The following is a 13,205-nucleotide window of genomic DNA, read 5'->3' on the forward strand; positions in this document are numbered from 1 at the left end:
AGTTGGACTTGTGGTTGTCACAAAGGACAGACAGGACGAACAACTGCCAAACCACTAAAAGCACGTACCGTACATCTCAGTGTAGGCGGTGGGAAGGGTTTCTGTGTTGGGATTCTGGAAGACTGAATAATTCGCTCATGGTGAATGAATAAGTACAGCCCAATTTATAATCATGCCAGTTACATATTACTTTTTTGAAAATCATACAGCACCCTGGTTTTGAATGATAACAACAGCCATTCTTGAAATGATAAATACTTGGGGATGAGCTGCAAAGGTTTTATGGATGTGAATTTGGTTTGGTAATGGTTTTCAGGGTAGGTTCAGCCATAGTGGTATATGGCTTAACATAAATGATGTGTCAGCCCCAACAGATGTAATTAATGCTTCTATTTCATAGCAGTCTGCACTGTTCTGTGCTCTGGGATGGACCTGTGTTTCTGCAGTGGACTCAATCCAGCATTCTCAGTGCTGCCCCAACCCTCCCAAAGCTCATAGCATGGTGATGCTGCTGCCCTTACCACCAGTTACCTTGTCCCAGCAAAGATCAACTTCCTGTCTCCTATGATGATGGACTAATTACTCTGCCTCTCTGTTCTAGCAGTGGTAGCAGCAGGATGCTTTGCCAGCGGGTAGAGGAGGAGTAAACTTGGGCTGTAGGAGTGTGTTGTTGAGTATGTGAGTGCTGAGTTTAACAGGGGAAGGTAGTATCTGTTACTGGACCTGATGACAGAGCTGGCGAAACAGAGTAAGTTTCAATGGCCAGGCTTTCAGCAGGTCCCTGCTTTTGGTCTGGCTGGAAGTACAGAAGCACTCAGCCTCCCAGCCAAGGAATGGCACCCCCAGGCCCTTATCTCTTTGGAAAGTGCAGTAGTTGTATGTTTTTCTACGCAGCTTTGTAATTTTTCTAACACTTGTCAGATAGGGCTTTGGCACGCTCTAGTTTTCCTCCTGCTGCGGCTGAGCTTGCATGGGGAGAGCATGTGAATGTGCAGATGCCTCAGTAAGGTGTGAGCTGTGCCTCTGTCCCCTTGCCCTTGGGAGGTGGGGCTGCCATGACCGCTTGTCTTGGGGCAAGGACAGGTAGCCAGGGACCTCAGCCAGCCTTGTTCAGCTATGGATAAAAACAAGTGGCAGGCTCAGTATAGCGGTGTCATGGTCCACTCAGTGGAATTGTGATGGTTCGTAAACTATGATCTCTAAGCGCAAAAATCAAGGCGACCACGCCAAGGGGTTATGCTTCAATTAAACAGCACAATTTTATTGTTTGCCCGTAAAGCAGCTTGCGATAGGTAGAAAGACAGAAAGTGAAGGAAAGGTAAAGTAAAAAGAAAAGGGAAGAGATTATAGCTACCACCACTGGTCCAAGGCGTCCCTATGGTCCCAGGTCCAGGCAGCATCCTGCCGGTCCTTCCGATCGTCATGATCCTTGGTGGGGAAGATCTCCAAAGTTTGGTTGCTAAGAGGGCATCTTTTATGACAAGCAGCACACCTTGCTTCTCCTCTGGTCCATGGATTGTTGCCAGTCTCCGCCTTCTCGAGCCAGGTTATCACGCATGTCCAAAGAAGAGTGCCCGAGGTGTGGTCTGCCTCAGAGGCGGGTAGCTTCAGACCAGGTAGTGTATTTTTGTATTATAATGATGATATAATGAAGAAAGTTCACCTGAAGTTTATGTTTTCTGGTTCGTTGTTATGACCACGGCTGTGATCCATCTTCTGGACAGCTATTATGTGGCCTTATTGTAGTTGTTCCTTTCAATCCCAGGTGGCAGGGAACGGCATAGTACTCCTTGTACCGTGCAGTTCTCCTTCCCAGGGTGCAGTTGTTCCTTTCAGTCCCAGGTTGCAGGGAGCGGCATAGTACTCCTTGTACTGTGCAGTTCTCTTTTCCAGGGTCTTTGTGTCTTGGTGTCCATGAGGACCACATTCCATCTCCAGGTGTCTGTTGGCAACGTTGAGACAAAATTGTTCTCTTTAGACCAACTCTTACAGGCGGAGAACATTTCCAGTAGCAGAAGTGCCCAGCTGAGTGCAAGAATGTAGTTTTGAGGAAGAACCTTTGCCCCAGTTCTAATGTCCCATCCTGTCACCTGATGGGGTGAAGGGACAGTGGTGAATTTGTGGCATGCAAATACAGCCATCCCCTGGATGTACCGCCCAGAGCATGGATGGGGAAGGGGCTTGGCAGTTTGCACTTGAACATGCGTTTCATCTGGAAGTGTGGATTTTACTAGCGTGAGATCATTTCAGGTCCCTCAGAAGTGTAATTGGCCTTGCCCATGTATTGCTAATTGTTCTTGGTGATACAAATGAGTACCAGAAGCAGTGGTGTCCGGGGGCAGGAATCTGGGGAGCTGTGTGTAAGCTGGCATAATTACATCTCTTCCTGTGTGCAAAGATAGCTGAAGTCAGCAGGTATTGAGCGTAGGTGAATGCATTTCATGAGGAAGCCCATGTGCAGATCCACAGTGTTAAACAATTGTGGCTCACTAGGTTGTCCCTGAAAGGTTTTACTGTTCAGAAATAAGAAGTCAAAGAAACAGGTATTTTCTTACTTATCCATACTGCAGGCATTAGGGATTTCAGTGGGTATTTTCTTACTTATCCGTGTTATGAGCATCATTAGGGATTTCATTTTGCTTTGCATCAGACTTTGTATAGAAGTTTCTGCAAAATGTAAAAACTTGTAATTAAAGTAGCCTTAAACGTCTGCAAAATTTGGCAACAAATGAGAACTTCACCCTCCTTGCCTTTTAGCCTCCCTGTGCAGTTCTAGACAGGAGTGTCTTAAGGGGAGGGAGTCTGTGCAGAGGTAGGGGTGTGATCTGCCCTTCCACAGCTCCAGCCTCTGTGCATCCCGCTGGGAATCACTGGGTAGCTGCTTGCCCCTGTTATGCCTGAAGCTGAGAGTGCAGCTGAAGGAGAGCATTTCATCTTGTACCCCACATTCCCAAATAAGCCTCCAGAGCACCAAATCTTAAGAAAGACCAAAATAATTTCACTCTAAACTATGCCTCAACTTCCATCTAAACAGAGGAGTAATAATAGCACCCTGCTAGCTCCTGAGATGTGCTCAGGAAAACAGGGATAAAAGCATCTGTGAGGATGAAGTATCATTACTTGGCCACTGCTGCTGTCCTCCTCCCCTGCCTGGGCTATGTCAGCTGCTCATCAGTTTAAAGGCTGCAAATAACCTCCAGAGCTTCTCCAAGCAGAAACAAGAAAATGCTTTGCTAGAAACAATAGCTCTTCATGCACTTTTTTCTGCTTTTGTGATATTCACGTGTGAGCCAAGGCCTGTGATTTGGCAGAAATTTTGCCTGGAGATCTGTGGAATTTAATGTGGAAATGCTCAGGAAGCTTTGCATAAGCCCCATTATTTTTTTTTCTGTTGTACAAACAGCCATGGAGCTGAAGCTCTCGGATTCCCGGCTGCTACCGTGCCCCAGCCTCACACAGTGTTTGCTCCAGCATCTCTTTTCCCTTCTCATTTAGCGCTGGGCCTGCTTGCTGTCCTCCTCTGCAGTTTCCTCTCCCCTCACCTTGCAAAGCAGTGGCTGGGTACCTTTGCAGGGAGAGACAGAGCTCTCCTGGGGATGGCATCAGGGAGAGACAGCATTAGCACATCAGTGGACAATTAATGGTGATAAAGGTTTTACTTGCCTTTATTCCAAGCCGTTTGTGGGGTTGTGTGGTTCACAGGCTTCCGTACACATTAGGGAGACAAACAAGACATCTTGTTTCTTCAGTTAGTTTTCTTTTCCCTTTCTTCCTATTTTTCTCTGAAATTTAGGGTAATCTGGGTGTTCTTCAAGCTGTCCAGACCTATCTCCAGACAGACACCAGAAACCCTCATCTCCCTCCCTCTACATGCTTCTACACCTGCTGAGGATGCAGATGCCTGATCTGGGGGCAATTACCCAACAAGAGAGAATGACTTGGCTTTCTTTTGTTCTGTTTTTCTTTTTTGTAATAAGTGAAGCCAAGCCAATACCCAGCTGGACAATTCTCCCCTTCCTTGAGCCTCAGAGAGGTTTGGATCCACAGATTGCTGGGTGCTGAGCCCAGTTTCAAATGTGGGGCAGGTCAAAACTGCAGCTCCCTATCTCCCCATCACAGTTTTGGCCTCTTTTCATTTTTTGCTCTGTGCGAGGGATCAAGGGTGATGGCTGCTTGGTGCAGAGACAGAAAGAATTGGACTAACACTCGTAAGCATGGTGTTTTTTCCTGGTGTGATCATAGAGTTCATCCAGTCTGCTGACTGAATAATGTACTGTTCACTGGAATAAAATGAGGGTATAGAATTACTTTTTTATCTTATTATTTTCCCTCTTTTCTTTTTTCTGCCCCCCCCCCCCCTTTTTTTTTTTTTCCTGGAGAGGACATGCTTTTACCTCTCCCCACTTTTCATTTTCTGGCAATACTGAACTAGCTCATGCACGGGCAGGCTCATGGTAGTAGGAGCCCAAGGAATAAGGAACAGGGACTTTGTGCTTCAGGCCAGGAGCCGGTGGCCATGGGGACAGCAGTGGCTCCTAGGTGACTATGGAGTGCATGTTAGCCTTGGTGATATGCTGAACTGCTCAAGCAAATTGTCTTGAAATAGGCTTCATATGCAATGCAGAAGAACCCAAGCAAAACATAGAACCCAGCCAAACCCAAATTTATGCTTGTGATTACTGAAGCCTGTGAGATCAATTTTGTGTTTACTTAAAACTGATTTCAAAGAGGTTGGTTTTATTTTTTTCTTTTCATTCTCATTCTTGATCCTTGGGTTGGGGGCTGGTCGTGGCAGTGATGATGGCTCAGCACTGCAACAGCTGGGACTGAGAGCATCCTGCTGTCCTGCCTGAAACAGTCGATGGCCCCAGAGATGGGCAAGGCAGCAGGAGCAGGCAGAGGGGCAGGTGCTGTACTGGGCAGTGTGCCCTGACAGCCAACTACTGTGGTCGCTGCCCACTCCTGCAGCCGAGCTGGCAGCAGGCTGTGCCCCCTGGGAGATGGAATGACAGCAGGCAAAACTGCATGGTCCTTCTGGAAAAAGTAATGATGCTTTGGAATCACTGACCTTACATGAGGTCACCAGCCAAGGAGCTTCTCGTGTGAAACAACCAGTGCTTAGTTTGGACCCAGGACTAAGTTTTGGGGGAAAAACAGAGCTCACTGACCTTAAGTCAGACTGTGGGACCTCAGCACTGCGAGATTGTTTCAGTGCTTGTGTTCTGTCCTTATCCCTCCCTGTGACAGTGAGAGGAAAACATCTCTAGTTTACTACATTGAAGCATCTGTCCCGTGACCACGCTGAACCTCTGTGGTGGGTCATGGATGAACTTTTCTCCAAAGTCCTGGACTCGGATGCTAAATGCTGGCTCACCCGTGCTCTGAACTGTCCTAAAAGGCACGCAGAACAACAGTGGAGCACAGTTATACCCTGCAGAATAGGATCTGTGGTCACCGCTCTGTTGGCACATCCCAGCAATCACCCAGGGCATCCAGAGTGATTCTCTTAATTTCATGAAAATGTGGAAAAGTAGATAGGAGCAGATAAGCAGAGCTTTTTTTTTTTCCTTCATTTCTAACTTTTGAAAAGACTGAAGATAGCAAGTGTTAAAAGCACCAGTTAAGTAAAAAAAACCCCAAAAAACAGGTGGGGTGGGAGTGGGTTTGAAGCCAACAAACAAAAAACTCCAAACCCCATAAAGCCTCTGCAGAGCTGGCAGAAGCCAGAACACAATAATAGCAGCAATGGCTGATTCAATCTTCCATGTCATTCCACGTATGTTGGGTTTACCCCAGCAGGATGGGAAAGCCTAGAAAGTTGCATAGCAACATATTTCAGGACAAAACGTATAGAAAATAAACACATGGGGTAAATAAATGCCGGCAGGAAGCAATGGCTGCCCAGGACAGAAACCAGAGGTGATGCTGGTCACAGCGCCCCTGGCTCCCTACCATCAGCAGTGCTGCATGGGACCCAGCCTGACCAGGGCAGGGAAGCGTCCACCTGTTTTATTTTTCAGGAATTCCTGGCAGCGAGCTGTGTGGCCCCCATTTCAGCAGATAATTGCCTGCAGCCTTCGGCATTTTAACTGGCCTAATCCCTGCAGGGCTGGAGCCAGCAGCTTTATTGCTGGCCAGAACCCATCATACCTTTTAGCAGCAATGTGGTGAGCATGCGCCGATACCAGGCCCAGATGGAGTTGTTCCCTATGCAGATTCCTTCCTCTGGATCCCTCCCTTTCTTCTTCCTTTTTTCTTCCTTTTGACACTTACTTATTTATAGATTTGTCAGAGGTAAAGGGTTGCATCCTGGTGGCGGTTTGTGTTGGCCCTGTAGATAAATGCAGCTTTGCCTGGGGCTGCCGGATGTGTGGAAATGGCACCAGTGAGACAGCAAGAGTTTCTAAACAAGCTTAATTAAATCTGAGCAACACTCTTCTGTGAGCTGCTGGATCCCTCCTGTCCCTGAAAAGCACTGCAAGAAAACTCCATTTCTTGTTGAGCTGGCCTCATTCAAGCAGGACTGCATTGGGTGCTTGTGCCATGGGCTGGGACAAGGATGGTGCCCAGCAATAGTACTTGTGGAGCAGCAGACCCCTGTCTGTGAGGCAGAGGGACTCTGGGCTGGGGGTTTGGCGCTGGCAGCTTGGGGAAAGAAAACTGAATTTGTGCTTGTGAATGGAAATGGCTTTGGGTGATGATCCTGGAGCGGACAAGGTGGGCAGTGCTGCTGTTGTCACATTGCTTGTCTGTGCAGAACCTCACTGCTGCTGGCAAAGTTATTGTGTGCTGCCTAGTTGCTTTTGGTTGACGTTCAGGCACTGAAGTGGGGCGGAAGCAACACTCCCAGCTAGCTTTTAACTCTTTTGCGGGGTTGTAATTTCTAGGTTGGTTGCAGAGGAAGGTGAGCTGGGCAGCAGGGCCGGAGCTGTGGGGTGTGGGAGCCTGTGGCAGGCAGCGCTGGACACCGGGGCCCTCAGGAGTGGGGAAGTGAGCCATGAGAAAAAGTATTTTACTGATTTAAAAAGAAAAAGAGAGGATTAAAACCTGTAGTTCAGTGTTGAAGGACAGGAGAAGGAGAGGAGGAGGGTTCAGAGTAGCGGGATAGAGCAGCCCCTGGCAGGGCAAGCAGGATGATCCATGAAGCTGTGGTGAGCATACAGGTATCATAGTACATGCACAAGATAAATCAACATGTGTAACAAGCATTAAGGGGGAAGAAGGTATCTTATAGAGACAGAGCCCCAGAGCCTATAGGACTAATTGCCTGGGCAGGCTGGAGGAGCAGATGGCGTTTAAGAGCCATGGGGACCTTTCTCTGCTCTTTGGTGGAGACAGTGTTAATCAGCGTGGCTTAGTGGCTTGTGGCAGATGTCAGGGAGGAACAGGAGGGCTGTTAAGCATGAGGAAATTACTTGCTGTCTAGATGGGCTTAACACAATATAAACCACACGGTATGCACAGAAAGTTAAAGCCTGAAATGGTGAATGAGCTGGAGTTACGCAGCACAGGAGTGCAGACATGAGTGGAGGGTGATGTTTTTCCTGTATGGTGTTGCTTGGAGCTAATGCTGAAGCACAGTGTCCATGCACTGGTCTTTTCCTTCAGATAGAATGACATCTGCAACGTTTCAGGGCCTGCAAGACAGCTATGTTGTTTTTCCCTTCTACTTTGTCACCATCCTTTTTTCCCCTAACAATTTCAGACTGGAAGGAAACCATCTAGAAAGGAGCCTGGGAACAGAGACAATCCAAGCCCAAGCAAGTAGCTTCCTACCAGCTTCCTTCAGGGTCTGGCTCTTCCCACCATGCCACAGAGCTGGGCGATGCGTCCCTCCCTGCCTCTTTACCTGGGCCACACTGAGCACCATTGCAGCTGACGTCTCCCCGTATACAGGGAATTTTTCCCAGTTCCTGAACTGGGAAGCAGGACTGCAGCATCTTTGCTCCCCATTTGGCAGCCCCTCGCCTTGCTCAGCTGGGATTTGTGAACTGTCCCTATAAATACATTTCTAGCTGAGCCTTTTGTTCATTCGTTTTCTGCAAAAACCACGCTGCAAAACCTCCCATTCCTAACTTCCTCTTCTTGCTCCTGCTGGATTATACGTGGTGTATGGGGAAACCAGAGTTACCTGTGCATTCAGAGTATTGATATGGGCAGACATGGTAAGGGTACAGTCTGCCTTCCTTATGGATGCCCTTCTCAAACTCTTGCTTAGGAAGGTTTTTTGGCTAGAAAAAAATAGGATGTTTTTTGCATTTGGCAAGTTGGGGAAAATGTGTCTAGACTTAAGGAAAACTGGTAAAATGGTATTTTAATTATGATTCATTACTGCAGTGTCTTGTTTTGGAATTGCACCTTTGGCCAGCATGCATCTCACCAAAGATGCTGTGATAGTGCCCCGCAATTTTCCTGTTGGTTTTAAATTTCATTTAGAAAAACAATTAAAAAAGGGTAAAAAAAAAAAAAGCAGCAGAGTTACTCTCTTCACAAAAGTAAAGGCTTTAGGCCAAACCTGCTGCTATGAAAATAAACAGAATTTCATTTTTTTGTTGCACGTTCTTCCCATATATTGGATTTCCATGCACGGTGACAAGGATGGATCTGCCAGACTAAGCAGCGATTGGATTCAGATGGCTTTGAGCTGCGATTGGTTTGGCTTTGGAGAGCTGGAACTGTCCTTGGAGAGGGGGGTTTGGACCTGAGCTTGAGGCCTTACTCTCTAAAGAGCAAACCCCTTGCAGCCTGATTTATCTAAGCTGTTTGCTTTTCATGGCTCTGACTGGAAATTATTTTCCTCCTTTATTTGTCCTGTACTTAAGGTGTGTTTTTAATACATGCAACAAGCTGGCAACTGCAGTTGTCATTCGACAGGCTGGACTTGTGTTCACCAGCGTTTGCATGTAGATCTGCATGCAGGCTCTTGTCCAACAGTTGCATTTGTCTTCAGATTATCTTCCCTAATCTCTCTAGAGAAATGTTTCCTGGGGCTGCTGACAGGGTGCTGGCCAGGGAAGCCAAGCTGCCCACGAGTAACCCCTTGAGCTTTGTGCGCGCGCCCTCCTGATTGTGGCACTGTGGGGATGCTGCTGCTCCTGGGCAGCATGGTCCCCTTCGCTGGGGCATCAGTGGTGCCTCACCATGGAGGGGGCACAGGCAGTGCAGGAGCAGAACGGAGAATGTGGCATGGCTGCGATGCTCAGAGGGGAGCTGGTCCCTGCATTTATGCTGGTCCCCCAGGTTGTTCTCTTGCTCTCACTCACCTGTGTTTCGCAGTTGCAGTTGGTGTAGGCACAGGCATGGCAAAACCCGTGGTGAACACCACATACAAAGCATGAGCCGTAAACTGAGACTAATTTGGCACAGAGTTCAGTCATAAAGGATAAATGTGCTTTATGGCCACATTCAGGCTGTAGCTGTAATGGCCAAATAAAACCATACCCAAAGTGATGGAAGCTGTCAGCTCTGCCCCAGGGAATCGGGTTTTCATGCAAGCAAAGGGTGACTATTGCAAATCAGAAAAAGGGCAAAGGACTGAATGACCAGAGTGCGGAGAGAAGCGGGGGGGAAACATTCATGGTGAGCTGAAACTAGCAGTGGGAGCCCCTGTGTTTATCAGTAATTGTGTCATTTCCTCTGTGCTGCAGGTGACTGCTCAGGTGCCTGGCAGAAGAGAGGAAGACATGAGTGCTGCGGTTGCTCTGGGTACAGCAGAGCTGGCTATGCTGGGCCAGGATGCAGGATCAGGCCACACTGGCTCCTTGACGCTGTAGCTCGAGCACTGTGAAACTGCCAAAACCATGAGCAGTGAGCATCTGCGGCAGGTAGGACACCGGGGCTCATCCCTTCTGCCAGGACACTGATTTCCCACTGGTGTTGCCTGAAGAGGTATTTAGCTCCTTTATGCAGTGGGGAAACGGAGGCACGGGATGGTTTCTGAGACTGGGTGCATTTTGGGAATGGCAGCAGATGTGGACCTGAGCCAGGCTGTCTGCTGCTTTCTGTACACTAGCATTGCAGCTTCTGTGAGTCTGCTCCTTGGCCTCAGGGGTCCGGGGCAGGGGAAGTGAGGAAGGAGCTTGCTGCCAGCAGCCTGGTGGACCCAAGACGTTTTTCTAATAACATCCAGAAAGAATCCACAGAAATTGTTAGCATCTCAGAAGCAAAAAGAACATCAGCTTCAGGACAAATGTGATTTGAATGGCTTACGAAGGGCAGCCTAGGGGAGAAGCCCACTGCTGGGGCTCCCCAGATGCCATGGGCACATCTGAAATAGCAAATTCAGTGGTGTGAGCTCTGCTCCCCCAGCAGCCCTGCGCAGGCATGGCCAGGAGCAGCATCCTGCCCAGCAGCGCTGTAACGGAGCCTTTCCTTCTAGGATTAGGCCAACGTTTGCTAATTTGAGTCTAGACACCCCTTTTAATTGAGGCATGTTGCAGCATTTGGCTCTTTTGGTACGTGTGGGTACAGGTGCCCACCCACCCTCCTTCCCAGCTCCTGACCTGCAAAAGGAGGAAATACATGTTGGGATAACTTCTGCAGAGAAACAGTAGATTTGGGGTGGCAGGGAGTGGTCTGAGCTTGTCCCAAGCGTACCTGCCACCCAGGACCCCCTGCTGTGGAGCTGTGCAGGGCAGAGGTGAGCCCTGGCAGTGGGGCTGGGAGGTGGTTTGGTGGTCACTGTGTGTACCAGGGTTTCTCTGTGCCTTTGGTGGTGACAGCAGGTGGTCCCAGGGGAAGGGCCTTGGGGGCCAGGGGGGAGTGAAGATGCTCTGTGCCTTGGGTGATAAATGTGTCTGCAGTCCAGCTCCGGAAACAGCGTAGGGGAGGATATGAGCAGCAGAGGATGCATATCCCAGAAACACTGCGGTGCAATGGCTCCAGAATTCAGTGTGATAAATGTATTTGCCTGTACTGTTGCAGACAATCTGCTTAATGTGGGAAGCAGGGTTTCCTGCAGCACCATATTAGTAGGGAGGGGAAAACCCTGAAAGACAGGAACGGCTGGAGAGAATTAAGCAGGTAAACCCATTACCAGTGACCACTCTTTCTGTGGGGGTTACACTGATGTTTAAGCTGCAGCTTCCTGATGCTCAGTGTCTTGGGAGAAGTAAGAGCTGTGAGTGGGAGCCTCTCCCCGCTCTTGAGGGTCTCGACCAAAAGCTGGGATTAGCAGTTGCCACGAGCTATCCTCGCTCGCCAGAACAAATTGCTGCATGTGCTTAGAAAAAGCCCAACTTGTGCAAACAACTGGCGATGCTTCGAGGGGGAGGTTTGGCAGACCTTTCTCTGGCACATTCCCCTGTTCTCCCCAGCTGGACCTGCACCCTTAAAGTCACAGCTCTTTAATGAACTGATTTACACTGACCAGAAGTTTACCCCAACTCCCTCCATAGCTCAGGAGTGCTGCAGATATGGGCTCTAAAAATGGAGTCACAGCACATGTGGGAATAGATGTGCTGTCCCAAGAGCTTATTTCGGTTAGTGCATCATGATATGGTTTGGCACAACCCATGGCACCTGTGCTTGAGGAAGGCTGAGGAAGGTCTGGGGTGCAGCTGTGGGTGCTGGGGATGGGGTGTGCAGATGGTGGGGGCATGGGCAGTGCTGCTGCATCCCAGAGCCACAGAGAGCTGCAGGGATGAGCATCACCAAGAGCCAGGCTCAGGTTGTGGTGGCCATGGGGGCTCCCTCGGCCCTTGCCAGAGCCTCCGAGGGGACAGTGCTCCATGGCATTGTGGTGCCCTGCGGCCCTGGCCCTGGCCACCCACCACTGCGCTATCCCATGGCTCCCACAGCCTCGAGTGCCCCAAGACGTGTGTGTCCTCCGGCAGCCTTTCTAAAATGCCGACCACAGGAAAAGCAGCAGAAACCCCAGCTTTCCTTTTGCTTAGATTCCCATCAGTTCCCAGAGCTTAATAATAGATTATTTCATACTTCGTTGCTTTGGCTGGGGCTGAGCAGTGTCTTGCGGACGAAGCAGCCCTCTGGGTTAGAGGAAGAGGAAGGAGAAGCCACTTGTGGGATGAGTGTTCTCCCTGTGACCAAACCCTCCCTCGAGGCTTGTCAGGAGCGTAACCCCTTTCTACCCTTCCTGCTTCCCACGGGGGTCCCTTGCCAGCCACGACCCATGTGGGCTGCAGCAGGGGCTCCGTGGGCTGGGAGCAGCACCCGGCACCCCGAGACGGGAGGAGGGGAGAGGGGGACCCGCGGCTTCCAGGGCCCCTTTAAACTCCCTCCCGCTCCATTTATCAGCCAGATGCAGAGCCAGATGTTGGCCTCTCGGTGTCCACCCGCGGGCAGCAGCAGTGTGGGATGGGCTGAGTGCTCCGACCTGCCCCCCGTCCCCGCCGCTACCGCGCCTCCGCATCGCCACCTCCTGGGCACCCGCAGCACGGGGACATCATCGCCAGGTTCTTGTGCTGCGGGAGAGCCCAGTTCCTGTGTGCCTGGCACCGGGCAATCTGGGGTTCAGTGCTTTTTAAATTTTCTTTATTTTTTGGTGCGTCCACTGCTCCAGGAGCTCTTCCCTGCCCATTCCTGCCAGATCCCACTCAAAAACTGGTGGCAAAACAGAAGCAGCCCAGCCACTTGCCTTTGTGATGCTTCCTGGGTTGAAGACATGGAAATGTCCAGGACAATGGATGCGTTGGGCTGGTTCTGTCGGGTGCTCCCCACTGTTCAGGGGCTGTGCTGGGCTGGTAGCTCCTGCAGCCCACCGGCTGACCCTTGCTGCTAGGGCTCCTGCAGCCCTGTGCTGTGCTGAACACTGCAAAGTCAGAGGTCTGGCACCTATGGGAGTAATCTCCCCAGAGACACAGGGAGTGGTGGGCAGGACATCTACTTGCATTTAAAGGGAGCTGGTGATTGACTGCATGGCCACTGGGCCATCTGTCCCATGGAGCGGAGGTGTTGCCCCCCTTTAGCAAACCTGTCAAGCACCTGCAGCCAGACACAGCTGGACAGCCCTGCCCTACCCAGCTTTTACCTTTCCTGGGCATTTTCATGTCATATGTGGAAAACACGTGGGAGCCATTAGACCCAGATTTACATTCTTCCCTAATGATGCAGGATAAACAGTTTACAGGAACTAGCAGTTGGGTTTTAAATCCTGCAGTGGACTCATGAGCCAAACAGGTGGAGAGAGTAGACGAGATTCAGAGTCCTCTGCAGCTTGGGGCTCTGCCTGGCTGATGGCATGTTCT

Source organism: Falco rusticolus, chromosome 8 (genome assembly GCF_015220075.1).
Source record: "Falco rusticolus isolate bFalRus1 chromosome 8, bFalRus1.pri, whole genome shotgun sequence".
Taxonomy (NCBI): domain Eukaryota; kingdom Metazoa; phylum Chordata; class Aves; order Falconiformes; family Falconidae; genus Falco; species Falco rusticolus.